Source organism: Colletes gigas, unplaced genomic scaffold (assembly GCF_013123115.1).
Source record: "Colletes gigas isolate AHSC1104 unplaced genomic scaffold, ASM1312311v1 Colletes_gigas_Sc00011, whole genome shotgun sequence".
Lineage (NCBI taxonomy): Eukaryota > Metazoa > Arthropoda > Insecta > Hymenoptera > Colletidae > Colletes > Colletes gigas.
Window position 1 is genome coordinate 4,968,107 of NW_025106640.1, and position 18,332 is coordinate 4,986,438.

General features: G+C 41.0%; 1 protein-coding gene across 1 annotated transcript in view; it reads left to right on the forward strand.

Moving 5' to 3' along the window:
- The first annotated feature begins 2,387 nt into the window (after positions 1-2,387).
- LOC122398279 (protein-tyrosine sulfotransferase) overlaps positions 2,388-18,332 on the forward strand; it is a 53,583-nt gene continuing 37,638 nt past the window's right edge. The window contains exon 1 of the mRNA XM_043397995.1: positions 2,388-2,453. The gene's annotated coding sequence lies outside the window, so the exon portion shown is untranslated. The remainder of the gene's footprint in view (positions 2,454-18,332) is intronic.

Here is an 18,332-nt window from a genome sequence, read left to right on the forward strand (position 1 = left end):
GAAGACACGAATATTTTTAGACGTTGGAGAAATTGAACCTTTCGCGGTGAACAGGGGCGTGTGGGGATCGAGGGTTGCAATTTTTTCGTAATATCGGTGGAAGTGTGGGCCCCAGGATCTCGTCTAGGACGCTTAACGCGAGCGAAACGACAAAAACAATAGACCGTCCCGAGCACGAGGCAGGATTTATGCCTGGGCTTCCGGTGAAAATTTCGACCCCTTCGCCAGATATTAACACTTGTCATGTGCACTCTGCAGCGCTGGCAAGGAAACATTCCCGGGGCTAGCCGCTCTCGACTTTGATGAAGCTCCCCCGATCTGTTAAGTGTTTCTAGCCTCGCCCGTTTCCTCCCAGCTATCAATTTATTGTTGATTCTCGGCCATAACAAACCGTTCTTGCGTAGAAAAAAAAAATAGTTTCTCTTTTAAGGGGGCAGTCACATGTGAGACCTCAACAAAATCAATTGTGTGTTTTTCTAGTAATTTCTTAAATAATACAAGAAAAAAATTCTTATACTATTCATCTATAACTCCAGAAAATTTCAATGAAATATATTAATTACAAAAATACTTATCACATTTTTAGTATACACATGTTCGTATCGAAAAGTTTTAATAAGAATGCCCCCTCGTTAGTGTATTAATATCACGTTAAGTAAAACAAAATGTCAAGCATTGTGGATTGTAGAACCATTTTTTTTTATACTAATTTTTTTATAAATAAATAATTTATGGTCCAGTTTTATCGTACACTAATCGTACGATCAGTAGGCATTGCTGAAAGTTCTTTGAGTGCATAGAGTCACAGTAAATTTCAAAATAAACATAGAAGATAGCAAAAATTATAGTAGGTGGTATATTCATTGGATAGAGGATGAAATTCCCTTTAAAACGAGCGTTTGTGCGAGTCGATAGCTTTATTAGTTCCGGAGATATGGCGATTTTAATTTCAAGTCGATCGCGTGAGTCCGAAGGGTCTGATTGCGTTTGTTTACATCGCGAGATCAATGAACTCACGTGACCGTAGTAAATAGTAAACGTGACGTCACTCAGTCACTCGGTCAGTGGGTCAACGTACGACAAGGAGGTCCGACGCGTCAGACGGAGACAGAGATAGTCAAATTAAGAAAAATTACCTTTTACATAAATTGCGATATCTAGAAAACGGTAAATCCGATCGGTAAAAACCAAAAGCCATTTTATAGAGGAAGGTTTACCGTCGCTAACAATGGCTTAATAATTAATAAAACACTAGTAGTTTCGGAACTGCAAGTAATTAAAGTTTTAGTAATTTCAATACGCGTGAATAGGCTTCCGTAAGGCGGAGCGTCGAATCTAAAAAATTACCTCTTTACATAAATTACGATATCTCGAAAACGGAAAGTCGGATCGACAAAATCCAAAAGCCATTTTAAAGAGGAAGCTTCATCGCTTCTAACAGTGGTTTAAAAATGGATATAGCACTAGTAGTTTCGGAACTGCACGCGTCCAAAGTTTTACTATTTTTAACGCTCTTTTCATCATTGCTATACATATGTATATCTCCTATTTACATCGGAAGCTAACCAGAATTTGGTACCAAATTCTGTCCAGTTTTTTAATAAAAAAGTTAATCAAAAAATTGCGGGGAAAATGACAAAATTTTACAGTTTTTAATTTAAACTTTCGCTATTTTGCCAATTTTCAATATAAACTAATTATTTTGCTACAGTCAATAACAGGATATCTACCGAATAAAAATCGTTTTGATCATTTTGATTTAACAAAGGATAGTTGAAAAAAAAAATGAATAAAAATGGTTGAATTTTGCCCCGTTTACACTAGATTGCCCACTTAAGCAATCGCTGAATAAAAAATGAATCGTAGGTACGCCAACGATCGTCATTAGCGAGCCGTGTTTTTTTTTATCGTCGAATCAGGTAAAAGTATAGCGCCAATTTCAGTCGAACGCGACAGTATTAACCTTTATTCCGGGCAAGCGACAACAGGATATTGTTCGCGAATAAAGCGTATCCTAATTGCCGGCGCATTGTCCGGAATCGCGGGGGACAGTCCAGCGAGGTACGTTAATTAGTTAGCATTCGATCGATCTCGCGTACCGGGCCGGCGAACACGCCGCGTTAAAACATTGTTTATTTTGGACAATAATGTACCAACGGCAAACGCCGTGGCGAAATGATATTTGCCGCGTTTGCCCAGTTGTTGATATTCATTGGTTGATTACACCATTACGCGGACGCCGCGAATTCTCATCGCGACCGAGCAATAACAGGGAAAATGTCACGCGTTTCGATCCGTGATCGCGTTCGAGTTACGATCTTCGACTATTTAGAACATTGTGCGTTTTTGTTTACCCCTTTCACCGTTACTGACTTTATCTTTTTCTGTTTCAGGCCTGTGGCGCGAAAGCTGAGTCGAATCCGCGACCGATTGCCGAAATAAACCCGCCACAGGTATATTTATCATAATTTTTTAACTGAAAAACCCATATCTCGTGAGAATTATATCTTTGAAGACAAACAGTTTCCGGAGTTTTGTAAATCGTTTAACGTTGACAAGAATATTTCTAATCGTCTTGAATTAATTGCTCGAAATTTCTTAGCTAAAAGGCGACAAATTCTAAGAGCTATATCTCTGAAGACAAACAGTTTCTAGAGTTTTGTAAATTGTCTGACGTTGACGAGAATATTTCTAATCGTCTTGAATTAATTGCTCGAAATTTCTTAGCTAAAAGGCGACAGATTCTAAGAGCTATATCTCTGAAGACAAACAGTTTCTGGAGTTTTGTAAATCGTTTAACGTTGACAAGAATATTTCCAATCGTTTTGATATCTTAGCTAAAAGACGACAGATTCTAAGAATTATATTTCCAAGAAAAATAGTTTCCAGGCTTTTGTGAATCGTCTGACGCGATCGAGAATATTTATAATCGTCTTGGGAGACTCGTCGATGCGTTTGCAAATATTATTAATGCCCCAAGTGACGCGATGATATCGCTTTGACGCGAACGTGGATGCATCATGCAGCGTTGGAGCCACCTGTACTTTGGGGATTAAACGGATACAGTATGAATTAAAGCGATCCCGTTTCCATTCGGTCGCTTTTACGCGATATCGCATTAAGGAAGCGACGACAACGTATTGGATGCGTGGTCACTAAATTCCGACAAGAATTGAAGCTGTACGCGATCGCCATAATTTCGACTTTCAATCTCGAAGCTTTCAGGCTCTCCAAATTTTATTCCCGATATTGCACAATATTACAGAGATTTATATATTTTTTCGTGTCCTTTCGAAGCAACGCGGAGGGAAATGGAACAGGGAACAGGGGATTGCATTTTATTTCGTTAACACGTGACGTGTACGCTAATGGCATCGTAATTAGCCTCGAATATATTTACGAGAACGAGCAATCGAAATGGCACGAGAGAAACGCGTGGGGATCGGATAGTAATAAAAGTTTAATATCGACTCTCGTTCTTTGGAGAAAAATTTCCAGTGTACGTAATAACGAACAAGGTCAGGCCACGACACTCCGATTTCATTTTCAATTTCGTTCCCGTCGTGACTTTGTTATATTAATTAATACACGGTGATAATGTGTCGGTAAAAATATCGCGAATATACACAGTGCAAAATGTCGAACGACTCGTCGCAACAAAACAGAGGGAAGCGCCAGTGCAAGCGAAACTAATTGGAAAATGTATGTTGCTATTAGCAACATGCTTGATCGTTAGTTTCGTCGAATTTTATGGGGCATATTTCGTCGCTCCCATAAATAATTCATAGTTTACAAATTTCTGGCAAATATATGGATGGAAAATGGTTGTTTACATTTTAAGCGACGAGGTTCCCCCGGCAAAGACATTGTTAATACACGTTCCCTTGTTTCGACGTAATTAAATTCTTTTTCAAGTGGAATGCTTCCACTATACTCGTCGAGTACAAAGAGAGTTTGAATCTGAGAGCCTCGAGTAAATAGCGTGTCAGTGTTTACTTTTCTTAATTCCGTAAACGGCGCGAAAGTTAATTATATTTTTATACGGCGGCTGCTCGCGAGATCGGTTGATTAATTAGAACCACGTAATTAAACGGTTTCGTACACCATTTTTCTTCGCCGAGTGGCTCGTTCGCGGAATACTCGATACTTTTTTTTTGTCCTTTCTCGAGTGGACAGAACCGTACGCGGCTTCGTCGATACTTTCGACGAAGATCGCCGCGCGTACATCGTCATTATCGTAGTTAAGTGTAATTAGCGTTAATTGGATGAGGAGAGTGGTCCTATCGAGTCGAAGCGAACGGTCGCTTAACGGCCAATTAAATCTCTTCCCAGGAATTGCATTGGCGATTTCGCTGGCTGTCGCCGTTTTGTTTGCAGAACCCGGAATTTTGCAGCGAAATTTCACTCTTTCGCGTCGAGGGTTTCCCCGGAAAATATTGCGCAATTTTAATCAATTCCGGTTATTTTCATATATCCTCGCACCTTTCTGGAAAGCTCTTTTCACGGTGATTATAAATATTCAAATATCACGGAAACGTAACCGATAACACATGATACTGCATTTTCCGGGAGTCTGCAATTTCGAGATAATCGACGAAAGTCCATCAAACGCTATATTAATTATAAATCATCCAAACCGTCTATTATTCGTGGTTATTCCACGCGAAAAAGGTGAACGAAGCATGTGAAATAGAATTTTTTTTCGAGGCTTTGTTTTCGAAATAATAGAATTCACGTGCCCGGCCAATATTCGTTATTTCTACTTGCGTTGGGTGTTCCGGTAAATATTAACGTCCATATATTGTTTGTTTCAACTAGTTTTAACTAGAAAATGTTGAACGAACCATATAGACGCGTACCAAAGTAGAATCAATGCTCGATACAAGTAGAAATAACCAATAATGGTCAGACGAGTTCGCCGCGCGTGCTCCAAAATGTTCAAACTCAATTTTCTCGAAATGAAAACCTCGCACGGGGAAAAAGTATTCTACAATTTCGGTTCGCCTGTTCACGCAGGGCAACTACCAGCTAACGAACACTACGTATATATCTTGTATTAGCTCGCGTACCTTTTCGTGGTAATTACTTTTTACGTAAACGTTGGCTCGCGAGCGCGTCTAAAATTTGTATTCGTTATTCGTGAATAAATTTCGGCAAGTTTCCCAAGTTGCACGTTGCTTTACATAGCCGGCGGTAAGATGCAAGCTTCCGCGTAAACGGAAGTTCGCGAGCGCGTATAGAAATTTGCGTTCTCGCGGAATTTTACGCGAAAAGCTAAAAGAACGATGAAAAATTCCGGAATCTTCGGTCGCGAAATTCGCTTGAACGGAACGTCGACCGCGATATTATCGGACGGTAACCCGCTTTCGAACGTTCTCGCTAATTTCCAGCAAAATTCTGTAATTTTCACGGATATTAACCGCGCGTTTGGACCATAACGGAGAACATTCGAAATTTAACGGAAGCTTAGACCGCTCTGCCATAATCCAAAACTTTTCATCTCGAAAGTTTGTGTTATTTCAGGCCGAGCTTACCGCTTTTCGACGCGATTGTCTTACCTGGATCCATCGCCGTGACGCAACCCGCGCGAATTAAGCCCGCGTTTTACGTACGGCGTGCACGAATCGTGATTTTCGGACGAGCTGCGTTTATTGTTAGCATCGCCGGCAGAAATTGGGCGGGCGAAACAGCCTTCGAGTTTACGCGACAGGGCTTTATGGCGCGGAGTTTCCTTCAAAGAGATCCTTTCCGTTCTCTCTAATTAAATCCCTGCATCGACTTTGCCCCGGCTGTCGCTGGGTACGAACGTCGACAACAAAAGCTCGGGAAATTCACGCGTGTACGCGGTTGATAGCCTCTTTTTCCACCGACCCGATTCCCTTTTCCCGTCATCCTCGTTTGTGATTCTAATAAGCGATCAACCGTTTGCACCGCGAGCTTTTTCATATACCACCGTTCGAGAGTTCATTTTATCCAGGGCGAAAATTACTATTTTAGATTCTGTACATTAAAACATTCGCTCAATTTTAAACATTTTAACGTAATCTATTTCGTTTTATTTAATTCATCATTTTATCCACGACCTGCGTACAAAAAAAAATATTCTAGACTCTGCACATTTTCTAAAAGATTTGCTCAATTTTAAATGTTTTAATATAATCTATTTCTTTTTGTATTCATTAAGTGTTTTCGATGTCACTGTTTTAATCGAATCGAGACGAGGTTATTGACTCTGTTAAATTATTATAAATGCGTGGAAATTCATCATTGTGTCCACAGCTAAATGAGAAAGAATATTCTATAGATTTATTTTTTTATTTTATTTTAATTCTCTTCCTTTGGTGTGGTTATATTTTGTGTTGGTTTCTTTTATATATTTCAGGGTATTTTCTATACGTTTCTGTGACATCTTGGTGATGTTGTCTTGTATTTTATTCTTTGGACGTAGTATCTTCTACATTCGTATAGTCTATTTATATGTCTTCGAATATCCCATATTTAGTACATTTTCTTTCCCAAAAGATTTTCCCAATTTTGAACGCTTTAATATGAAAATTGTTCTATTTGATGTTGGCTGTTTTAATCGAATCTAGACGGGGTTATTGACTCCCGTTGAATGAAATGCGTGGAAATTCTTGGTCGCGGGGGAGTTCAAATATTTCCTTATTAAATAAATCTCTCGAGTGGGGGGAGCTCGTTCGATAAGAATTTCAAATTTTCTCGTCGGGCAGCATCGAAAATCTTGAGGCACGCGAACGAGCTTGAAATTAAAAGGGCTCCGGATCCACCGAGAAGCCACTTCTGTTAATAAGCTCAACAGGTGCGACTGGTTCGAGGGTAGGGAAGCACAAGGAAAGACGATTCTTGGAAAATTACGTGTAAACGTCGACTACGAGTGTTAAACAAAGATAATCGGAAGTGTTGATTGTTATATTATTGTTATATACTGCTTTGTATTTGAACGTTAGTCGTACAAAGCTGAGTGTTCGACTGATAGAATGTGTCTTTGTTCGAACTATGCGTGTGTATGCATTGGTGCTTCCTTTTCCCAACAGAATCTAAGAAATATATATATATAAATCTAAGGAATAATCTAATCCTAATTTCGATCCTGCATGGTCCAAAATACTAATTTTTTTGCAAAATACTGCGTTTCGACGTTAAGAAAGTCCGCTCTTCGACGACATTTTTGTCAACACGGTTGCGTCAACAATCGTTTCGAGAAGAAAGAATGTTTTCCGCGACCCAGCGCAGAAAATTGCAGTTTTTTTCGGTGCACCGAATTTGTCCACGGCTCGTCAAGCGCGTCGATTGTGCGCGACCGGGGTTCCGAGGAATCGATCGACTTCCGCGTCTACGAAGATCGATCGATCGGCGCTGGGACCGGTCCGTCGAGCTGCTCGCGGTTTTCCGCTCGACTCGTCGCGATGGCCGTACGGAGACGCGTTTACGATTCGTCGGTCAGATGCTTTGTCACCGACCCCAGACTCACGGATGACGAAATACTGGAACCGTTTCGCCCATCAAAGCGCGACGGGACAGAATTTGCAAAAATATCCGATGAACGTTGCACGATTTCGCGGAAAATAAACACTGGGTCAACGATGCTTCGCGATAATTCATTGATAAAAAATAAATTCATTGGTTTAGAGATAACATTTTCACATTATGATTTCAATGTTATCACTATGTGAGAAACACACTTTGAAATAAGGGTTATTTTATTTGCCCAGGAAATATTGGAAGTTACACAGTGAACGTACATTTCTATTTATGTTTTAAAATTCGTGGAGTTGCCTGTACCACGTCTACTGTTTTACAAATTCTGATTCAGGAAAGAAACGTGTATTTCTATTTCTATTTCGTGTGTGTTTTCAAATTGGTGGAGTTGCCTGCCCCGCGTCTCATAAAGTATTCTCAACGAGCCTCGCTGTCCACAGCTTGTTGGACCGTACGGGGAAAAATGTCCCGTGCTTGGAGAGGAAGGACACAGATTAACTTGTTTGTCGAACGTAATGCATATTTAATGGAAAAACCGGACGAAGAACGGCGTTGAGGCTCGGCCAAACTCGCTGCGACGAATAACGGGACAAAGAACGTTTCTTTCGAAAGCTCTCGGAAGAATATCACTTTTTATTGACGCAGGGAACAAGCTAACATTTTCTCTAATAATCTCCAATAATCTCTGTAACATTGAATTTAAATTCAAGATCGAATCGAACTTCCATACGAAAGTTCCGGGTAACAAATTTTTTTCTTGAAAATGGATAGGATTTCAAGGGTATGTGTATTGACCAAAAATGATTGTAATTGACCCTGGTAACTGAAAATAATTTTTTCAGAACGATTTGAAATTTTTTAGTTTCGCTGAAAAATTCGTGAACTTTCCTGAATTTTTTTCTCGAAACTTGTTAAGATTTTGGGGATATGTCTATTCATCAAAAATGATTGTAACCGACCCCTGCAACTAAAAATAATTTTTTCAGAACGATTTGAAATTTTTTTTTTCGCCGAAAAATTTAGGCATCTTCTCGAATTTTTTTCTTGAAAATGCGTAGGATTTCGGGGGTATGTGTATTGACCAAAAATGGTTGTAGTTGACCCTCGCAACTGAAAATAATTTTTTCAGAACGATTTGGAATTTTCTTTTTTTGTCGAAAAATTTAGGCACCTACCCCCTGTCGATTTTTCGTAAAAATTCGTTTTTCATTTTCAGTAGTTTATCTAATACTTTTCTGTAGGTACTCATGGGCTCTACTTCAGAAAAAAGTTTCATTGAAATATATTCACTATTGTAGGAGTTATCGTTGTTTGAAAACTGGATTTAGTTTCATGGGGTTTTTCTCACTTTACGGGGTCAAGGAACAGTTTATCCAATATTTTTACAATGTCCACGTATTCTTCACTAAAATACGAGTAATTTGCATTTTTAAACATTAAAATCCTCCAATCCGTTCAGAAGTTATGATGTTTTAAAGATACACCTGAAATTTCAGTGAAACATATCAACGTGTGGTCAGACATTTCAGTAAGAAATTTTTTTTCTCTAAAACGCGTAAGATTTCGAGGGTATGTCTGTCCACCAAAAATGATTGTAATTGGCCCCCTTAGCCAAAAATAATTTTTCCAGAATGATTTGAAATTTTTTTTTGTTGACCTAAAAATTTCTCCACCAACTGAAGAGTTTCATGAAACCCTCATGCGATTGCACGGAAAAACCCAGTTATGGGGGTCGGTGGAACGTTATTTTTGCCCGTTTCGAGCGGCGTAACACGTGAGAATGCCGTAGGATTGAATTCCAGCGGCGCGGCACCAACGAAAACAGGCCATTTCCGCGACTTATTTATTCATTTCGTCTCGGATGACTCGGCCCGCGTACCTGGGGGTCCCCCACCACCGGCGGGGCAATAAAGTCTGCCTGGAAGCTCGTTTTAAGCCCGGTCGACACGCGACACGCCGTCGTCGGAGCGCAAAAACCAGGCCATTAGTACCGGCCGTCCCGTGGCACCAAAATGAAGTCCGACGTTTGCACTGGCTCATGCAAATCATCGTTCTGAATAATTCATTAACGACGCCGCCCGGTGCCGCCTGTTTAAAGGCCTCCTCCTCGAAGCTTTCACCCTTATTTCGACGGGTTTCTATCGCGGGCAACCCCTCTCTACCCCCGCGAGGGATCGATATCACGGTACGTTTCGAGCCTTTCAACGTTTCAGGGGCTCCTCTCCGGTCGAACTAGGTCGCGGATGTTAATTCCGGAATGATAGAGCGTTGCTCTTGTTTGACTAGTTGATTACCGCCAGATGCAGATCACCGGAGATGAAAGGGACCCAGGAGGAACTTCGGTTTCCTTTGTTTGAACTGGTCGCCTCTACTTTTCGTTCGTTATTTAGGAAGGGTCTCGCCTCCTCGATGCACCTTGGGGAGCCCTCGATTCGTTTGCCTGGAAAGGACCAAATAAATCTGGCCAGCGTCTCTCAGAGATTCTTTCTCGTACGAATAAAACTCGACGCGTACTCTCGTTAGTTCGAGAATACCGTGTAATAAATCGCATATCGTCGAACGTTCGAGTCCTCGAGTTTATGCGCGAACGGTCGTAGCCGGGAAATCGACATTTTTATTCCTATATTACTTAGCCAGATGACGCCCCCGACGTTATTACGGAGTGGAAAGCGATTCATCTTTCCCGACGTACCCTGACACCCACTCCGTTCTCCAGGAAGTTCGTGTCGTTGTCGCTCAAAGCAGATTACAAACGGCTGTCTCCTCGCGTTAATTTTAAACGACGCGTGTGCTTCGAGCAATTTAACGAGAAACCGGGGACGAACGCGTCACGGGGGATCGCTCCCTCGACGAAATTTTTTATTCCCCGTTTAGGGGACGGCGATATACCCGCGGCGGGAATATTTTCAGCGACGTTTCGCGACTCGCTGAACCACGATAAGTCATCCTCGACGTGTCGCCTCCACGTCTCACTCGTCGGTTTCACGCGGTTCTCTCATCCTTTACAATGGAGGATACAGTGTCAATTACTATCATATCTCTCTTTTTTTATTCTACGATCCGCGAAAAATGGCTCGATCGAGAGACGGAGGCTTTAACTTAATATTACAGTGTATGTCGACAGATGCACCGACATTGTTCGAAGCACCAAGCTTATTAGAAAATGTGTATATTGCGATTAGTAGCGAAACATGATGCTTCGTCGTTGGTTTTGTCAAATTTTTAATTGACTAATTTCTGTCAAATATACAGCATAAGTCATTCAACTCTTTCGCCCTTAATTTTTCTTGTTAACTACATGCTGTATGGAAAATTCGAATGAAAGTTATTTGGTGTAAGGAGGAGCACACAGGGGAACAATTAATTTTCAGCTGTTTTTCTTTTTCATCAAAATATGAACGACACCTTGAATTTTTTCAACTATTATGTGCAACATTTAATCCATTCGAAAGTCTATAGAATAAAAAATTGAAAGAGTCGAATGACTGTATACGTGAAAAATACTACAAGTTCGAGGCTTTGAATTAATATGCAAGTCGCGTTAAGTGGAAGATTCTTATTTCAAAATTTCTTCGTCACTTGAGTTCTTCTCTATTTAATCATGGCGTGACTGTGAAAGGGATCTATACCGTGTCGATTAAAAATCTACCGATTTTGGGGGGTCCCTGACAGAGAATGGGTGGCAATCAACAGATGAACGAGGAGGGTGTAAACACTGGGAAGCTTCTTGCGTCCGTTTGAAGCTCGTCACAATGACCGAAGACATTTCGGGAGCAAAGGGAGGATCTCCTGTTCGCGCACGGCATTCCTTTGAGCCGCGAAATTGCTCGTCCCCCTGCCACCCCCCTGGTTGGAATGCGGGAAGAAGGAGAAAAAGTGAACCGGGAAGCAACGAAACCCAGAGGGGGTGGAGGGGGGGCGCGATATTACGGCGACGAAAGGGGCTCGCCGCGGTAAAACGAGCTCTTCTTTTTGCTCGCGTCCCCGTGAAGTTCTTAATTAAATTCAGCTACCTTGCCCCCGCGAAAAAAGTCTCGAGGAAAACCGGCGAGCTCTCGCGAATTAAGCGCTTCTGCGCGACGAGAGCCGCGACCCGTCGCCCTGAATCCTCTTTCGGGCTGAATAAATCCCTGGGACAAGTGGTTCCGTTTCCGCGTGAATAAACAATGAATTATGAATAATTGCGGCGAAACGTCGGTCGCCTCGTTCGAGGGGAAAATTGAACACAGCAGGGCACGCTGTTTGTACTCGTCGATGCTTCGTGGTCCACGGAAAAGGGGTGTAAAAAGGATTATAATTAACACGTTTACTGCTAGATCAAACTTCTCGAGTTGTCTATCAAAACGATACTCTTTTTTCCGGATAATTAGAAACTAGCATAACCACAATTTGTCATGGTGTAACTTGCTTTTACAGCCTCGTTAAAATTTAAGTGTCCCTTTTCTTTAACATCGAATCTTGACAAATAATTTTTCTAGCTTATCGGTGAAAATTCATGTCACCCATATATGAGTGACGTGGCAGTCAATGTGTTAGTCGGTTATCGTCCTGATTCGTCTGTATATTATGGTGTTAGAAAAAGGAAACCAGACCCAAATTACGTTTATTATAAGTAACCTTTTGGAATAAAAAGATTCAGTTGATCGTTGCTTATTACTTACAAAGATAAGGAAAAATGAATTCTCGAGAGTTGCTTCGTCTCTCCAAGTAATCTGCGTTTAAACTTTTCGTTTAAAACGACACGCGATCTATGAAATTTCTTTACAGGCGTTTTCCGTCTGAAAATTTCATCGGTTATCGACTAATCCTGGTACAGTCTTCGAAGTTGGAGAAAATGCAACCGAAAGTGCATAGAAGTCCTGTGGGATCAACGACGCGGAATCCCTATTTATGGGAACTATTTCGACATACGTGCGCCAGATATCCGAGCGTGTTCGCCGCGGAGTGTCGTCGTTCCTCCATAAAACATTGAAATCCTCGATGGACGCGAAATCGATAGGCCAGCAGTTCGCCGGGGCCCGATAGATCGGGCTTATTTTGTCAAATAAAGGGGCACCTTAATAATGAGACTTGGAACGGTGCCCTTTGAATCTCTTCCCCCCGTCGATGGTATCCTTCGGTGATATTTTTATTGCTATGGGATTTGAAATTTTTCCGCTGACCTCTCCTGGTACTCGGGGAGAACCGTTTCTCCAAATAACGTTTGTAAATATTACGGATGTCGACATCCATCGAATGCTCTGTTAAATTTCTTGGAAAGTGACCCTCTAAATAAGAGTTTACGTTGAACGGGATAAGATCACGATAGTAGAGTTTTACGCTGTAAAACAAAAAGATAGGTCGAATGCAATATCTATGCGTAATAGCAGAATAAACATCGTCGATGACTGTTTGAAGCTGGTGAAGGAAAAAATTTTGGACTCGATATTTTCCATTAAGAATTGATCCATTGAGATCCCTCTTTACCAGTCGATGCACGCGTTCGTTTATGCATAACTATATGCTGTGTGCGCAGAACAAACAACATCGCTCCTCTGTCGTACGCGATAATTATATTCGGAACATTAGTAATTTTACCGCGTGTCTAATCGACCATTGTTTCCACCATCTATGGAATAATTGCTGTACTAATTGTTACCCGCGAAAAGGGAGCGCTGTTCTTGCCATTCCGGCGATTTCATCCACACGGATTCCACGTTCAACAGTCGTACTAAACAACAATGAACGTGCATCGAAGTTTCGGGTATTACGTCGAGCCTCGATTCACGTTAACAACTCTGTAACGTCCAAAGTCAGAAGAATCCACCATAACGAGAACAAGATCAGAATATACGATTATCGTGTTTTCAAGAAGAACATACCGAGAATAATATTGCAACTTCGTAGAGATAATCAAACTTTGCAAAAATGTAATTTCTCCAACTGAAAAAAGTTTTATCGAATGAAAAGAACAGCGAGATCGAGCTAACGCGTGATAAAGACCAAAATGGCGAGGTGTGGTCTGAAAAAACAAAACCAGAGAATTTTCGATAACGCGTCGCGTTTCGGGCCGCGCGCAACAGCCCCTCTAATTAACAACTTTTAGTACGCCGCGAACTGTTGTCTGTCGTTCAGGAATATTGCGCGGATATGTTCCCTCCAATTACCCGACTATCGCGGAGATTTAAGCATTGAATTTAAATGGAGGTGCCACCGGGATTCGAGCGAAACGCAGTCGACTCGCGAACGTTTCCGCGCCAGCTTAGGCAACGATAATTAAATCGCCGTGGCAGAATGGAGATCAACGTTAATTTCGCCCCGTTATTCGAATAAAATCGAGGCTATGATCTCCATCTCGAACGATAGATCCCGTCGAGAATCCTTGTTCCTCCTTCCATTTTTTAAAATCACGATTCTTCGTTGGAAACTAAACGAAGACGAAGTGTATTTTACCGAGTTCCATGTTTACAATTAAAGAATTCTTCAATATTTACAAATTGAAGTCCATAGCTATTTTTATATCATATTTTAGTAGATTTTTAGAAGTTTGAATGTGACGATTCGTATAAAATCGAGGCTACGATCTCCATTTCGAACGATAGATCCCATCGAGAATCCTTGTTCCTCCTTCCATTTTTTAAAATCACGATTCTTCGTTGGAAACTAAACGAAGACGAAGTGTATTTTACCGAGTTCCATGTTTACAATTAAAGAATCCTTCAACATCTACAAACATCGTCCACACCTATTTTTATACCATATTTTAGTAGATTTGTAGAAGTTTGAATGTGACGATCCGAATAAAATCGATGGTACGAGAAACTTTGTTGTTCTCCTTCCATTTTTTGGCAGAGGAAGTATATATTACCTAATTCCACGTTCACAATTAAAGAACTTCTATTTTCACATAGTGTTTTATTAGATTTACAAGAAGTTTGAGTGAAAATATAGGTGACGTTTTGAATAAAAAACGGTCAATGCTAAGTGGTTCGAAGTGGAGGTGTGGGCGTCGAAGTTTGGGGAACCGTGATTTAGGGTACGCGTCGAGCGTCGCTTTACTTCGCGTAAACATGGGACGTTTACCAGCACAATCGACGGGGCACGAGAAGAACAGTATGAATCTCCGAGGGCGGAAAGTTCTTCGGAGAAGGGTGGCTCGAACGGGCCGGAATAACCATGGATCGAGTCCCCCCCCGGTTGAACGGAAATAAGCGCGTTGGCGGCGAAACGAGGATAGGAAGAACCAGCCGACGGGCTCGCTGTGAAATTTATGTCGCCCGAAATCCATAACGGTTCGCGACGCTCGCTGTTTACCCGAAAAACTTCTCCATCCAGCCGTTACGAGCGAATCTCTCGGTCGCGACAGACGGATAAGCGCGTTGGTGCCCCCCAACATGGGCTAAACGCCGCCCCTGAACGATCATTTCATCTCGCGATTCGCGTGGAAGCTGGCTCGTCGCTTACACGACGCGTTTGACAATGTTTGACAATGTTTGAAGCATCGATGTCGATAGATTATGGAAAGAAGCAAGTAAAAAGAAGTTTATTAGCGATTGTTTGATGTAGTTGAGAATAATTAGCCATTTGACGCTGTTTGACACACGCTTAAAGGTGAATTTATATTATCCGTTCAAACAGACTCAGACGAAAACGCATTCTGATCGGTCAGTCACGATCAAACAAGTTCAAACAAAATCATTTGTGTCATCAATCATCGGTTAGTCATCAGTCTACGTTCACTAGCTACATTTCGTTCAAACTAACAATATAAGTAAGGATCTGTCGACTTCAAACTCGTTCCAACAGCTTCAGTCACGCATTGAGTCAGTCGAAACATCGTTCTCGATAATGTCTGACTGGTTTTGTTGGAAATGGAACCTGTTTGAACGGATGATATAAACTGATCTTGCATCGATGTCGATACATTACGTACCATCGCATAGAAAGAAGGAAATACGAAGGAGTTTGATAGGAAGTTGGACTTGATAGCGTTTGATGTAGTTGAAAATAATAGATGAAGATTTCTTTATTCATCTGCAATGCTAGATATAGTTATGCATTTTTCTTCGACGCTGTTTGACTCCGTTTGAGACATCATTGCATAGAAAGAAGTAAATACGAAGGAGTTTGATAGTCAGAAAGTTGAGTTTGATAGCGTTTGATGTAGTTGAAAATAGACAAAGATTTCTTTTTTCATCTGCAATGCCAGATATAATTATGCATTTTTCTTGCATTTTTCGATGTTTGACACCGTTTGACTTAGTTTGACGTCAATACATTATACACCATTGATAAAAAAGAAGAAAATATCACTTTGATAGTCAGGACATCATTGCAGTACATAGTAAACATTGCGTTGCTATTTTTGTTTTTTCGAGCATCTCCTGTTTTTTCTCGCGGTTTTCTACACACTGTCAATGAGTCTGGGACTCGATCGCGCCGCGGAGGGCACGGTAAATCCTCGACGACGTTCCGGGGATTAGGCTCGTCGCTTATCCTATCGCCGCGGACGGATTTACGCCTGGAAAGTTTTCGAAGAATTCTCGCGAAGCTGGTGGCTTCCGGTCCGCCGGTATTCTGTTATCCTGGCTCTCGTCGCGGATGTACGCTAAGAGAGACTCGAACCAAACGCGATCGCGCGCGAATTCCATCCCGATTTCGCGGGACACCGACCCTTAAAGCGTCGCGTAAAACTTCTCTCCGCGAACCGTGTGTTCCTCTTGCTCTATTTGCCCCCGCAAAGGACGATTTTCGCGAGCAATCCTTCGCCGTAACCGAAAGAATAATAGACGAGGAATAATAACTGCGAGAAGAACGATACAGAAAAGAATATATCACGTGAAATAACGACTGGAGGAGGCACGAATACTACCTTTAATCGTAACGACGAAACGCAATGTGTCTGTCTATTTGTGTTACACGTTATTATTTCTTTGGAACTTGTTATAAGTTTTAATGGATTTCTTTAGAGAGAAGGGGACTCCGGGTCCTCGTCGAATTATAATAATATAACAAAGGTTTGGAGCCTCGAGCTACTCGATAATTTAAATAAGAAATTACAAGCAACTTTTACTGTGACGTTCTTGTTACGAAACTGTGATCAGATTCTCGTAAGAGATCGCTTGGGGCCCCTACGACGCCCGTAATTCGAGTTCCTTTGTTTCGTAACGCGAATTTCTACGGCCTTTTATTAGTCCACGAGTAGTCTGGTTGCTCTCGTGTTTGGTTTCCGTTTTCCTTATCTACGTTCGACGGGGAAACCCGAGAACGTTTGCGTTTGCTCCGTCTGACAGAACACGGGTACACTCTACTGCGCCGCACCTTTGCTCCGAGAATGGACTCGATAAATCACAGACGGGGGAAAGTGAATAAAAGTGTCTTCAGTTCCGTCGGGTAAACAGAGGCAAAGGATACGCGAAGTGTATTACACCGGGGAAAGAAATATCGTTGCTCGCGAGACGTCAGAAAACGCTCAGACTCCAGACTCTGGTCCGTCGAAGTCGACATCCGATCAATTATCGTTGGAGGAATGCAGTCGTAACTCTGAAAAGATACGATCAAGGAGGGAGACTCATGTAACATGATAAAACAATTTTTTTTACAACATAAGGGTTTGATGAAACTTTTATGAGGTTCTTCTCATTTTACGGGATTAAGGAACAACTTTTCGAATATCGTTAGAATGTCTACATATTCTTCACTAAAATACGCGTTGTTTGCCGTTTGAAACATTAAAATCCTCCAATCCGTTCAGAAGTTATAGCGTTTTAAAGATTTGCATGAAATTTCAGTGAAACATATTAACGTATGGTCAGACATTTCAGTAAGGAATTTTTTTCTCGAAAGTGCGTAGGATTTCAGGGGTATGTCTATTCACCAAAAATAATTGCAATCGACCCTCGCAACTAAAAATAATTTTTTTAGAACGATTTGAAAATTTTCAATTTCGTCGAAAAATTCGTCAACCTTTCTAAATTTTTTTCTCGAAACTGGTTAAGATTTCGAGGGTATGTCTATCCACCAATAATGATTGTAATCGACCATTGCAACTAAAAATAATTTTTTTAGAATGATTTGAAATTTTTTAATTTCCTGAAAAATTCGTCAACTTTTCTGAATTTTTTTCTCAAAAGTGCGTGGGATTTCGGGGATATACCTATCCACCAAAAATGATTGTAATCGACCCCTGCAACTAAAGATAATTTTTCCAGAATGATTTGAGATTTTTTAATTTCGCTGAAAAATTCGGCAACCTTCCTGAATTTTTTTCTCGAAACTGGTTAAGATTTCGGGGGTATGTCTATTCACGAAAAATGATTGTAACCGACCCCTGCAACTAAAAATAATTTTTCCAGAATGATTTGAAATTTTTTAATTTCGCTAAAAATTTGTCCATCTACTGGAAAGTTTCATCACCCTTTTGCTGTAAAAAGAATTGTCAAATACCATTTTACACGAGTCCCTTCTGTTAAGAAAACGAAAAAATCTTGCATTTGCACGGATAGTGGTCACCATGAATCGTTATTGCCTTTCAAAAGACTATTATAACGTTCGATGCGAAATAATTCCACCGAATTCGGCCGCTCTTTATTTAGTTCGAGCCTTTATTAATTCACGGACGTATAAATAACCGGGACGCGCAGTTTCCCTTTAGAAAAATAAAATTGAATTCGCGCGGCGGAGGGTGAACGCAACAATGGATTTTCAAAGCTTTTAGGCGAATCGTTTGAGCAAATTATTTAATTTTAATTCCCATTATATCTTTCGCGGGATTAAATAAGTGTTTCGTATAACGAAAACGCGGAAAACATTATTCTCTGCGTCCTTTGTTTCGATTCACTTTGTAAATTTCA